Below are 899 nucleotides of genomic sequence, written 5' to 3'. Positions count from 1 at the left end.
TTATTTTCGACCTGTCAGATTGCTTCAGCATTGTATGAGTATGGTTCTGGCAACGAAAGTGCTATCTCTTCACTCTTGGGATCAAACTTTAGTGCTAGGGAGCTCAAGGTTTGCCTGTGTATTCATTGTCCTTGCTCTGCTCTCCCAGGTGATTGGAGCCTCGAATGAACAGATGAGAGTATTTGGACATCTGTGGGCAATAGCAAGCTCAAATCTGATGGTAGCTTTGTACAGATTGATAATGGAATATTCACTATATAAGTATTATATTTTTAGAGCATATAGCAAATTGGTTACCAACAAGTTTATGTTTACTATCCGTAGACAAGGTAAAGGGCAATTGTTATCATTGCCATAAGGCTAGACATTGAAGGGGTTAACAAATGCTAAAGTGACTATGGTGGAATCTATAAACAATGATATGCAATAATGTGAGTGATAATGTTATTAGGGTTGTATTGCTTCAAGTTAGGTATTCTTTCACGGTCACAAGCCACAAGTTCAATATTATATAGTGGAATTGGCCTACTTGAGATAAAGAGTTGTAAGTTGTGATTGTTGTTGTGAATGAATGGCAACATTATTTGTATGGATTAAACTTCCACTAAAATAGTGAAAAGGTTTAAAAACTACTAAATATTCAACACAGTTAATTATTTATATTAATTCTACATTTATTAGTATAACAATTATTATAGATTCAAACCATAAATCTCTCTAGTATTTCAATCATTAAAAGGACCTTCAAGGACACCTTACTCATTGGCAAAAGTTTTTGTAGGAAATGTCTGTTAAGATCCAATACAAGTATAAAGGCAACAATAAAGTTCCTTTATCCTATGGTGATTTACCATAGGATAACTATAAAATAGAACTGTCTCAACCAAAAACAAGGTTCA

This window comes from Selaginella moellendorffii, unplaced genomic scaffold, assembly GCF_000143415.4.
Source record: "Selaginella moellendorffii unplaced genomic scaffold, v1.0 SELMOscaffold_185, whole genome shotgun sequence".
Lineage (NCBI taxonomy): Eukaryota > Viridiplantae > Streptophyta > Lycopodiopsida > Selaginellales > Selaginellaceae > Selaginella > Selaginella moellendorffii.
Note: the sequence above shows the minus strand (reverse complement) of the source record.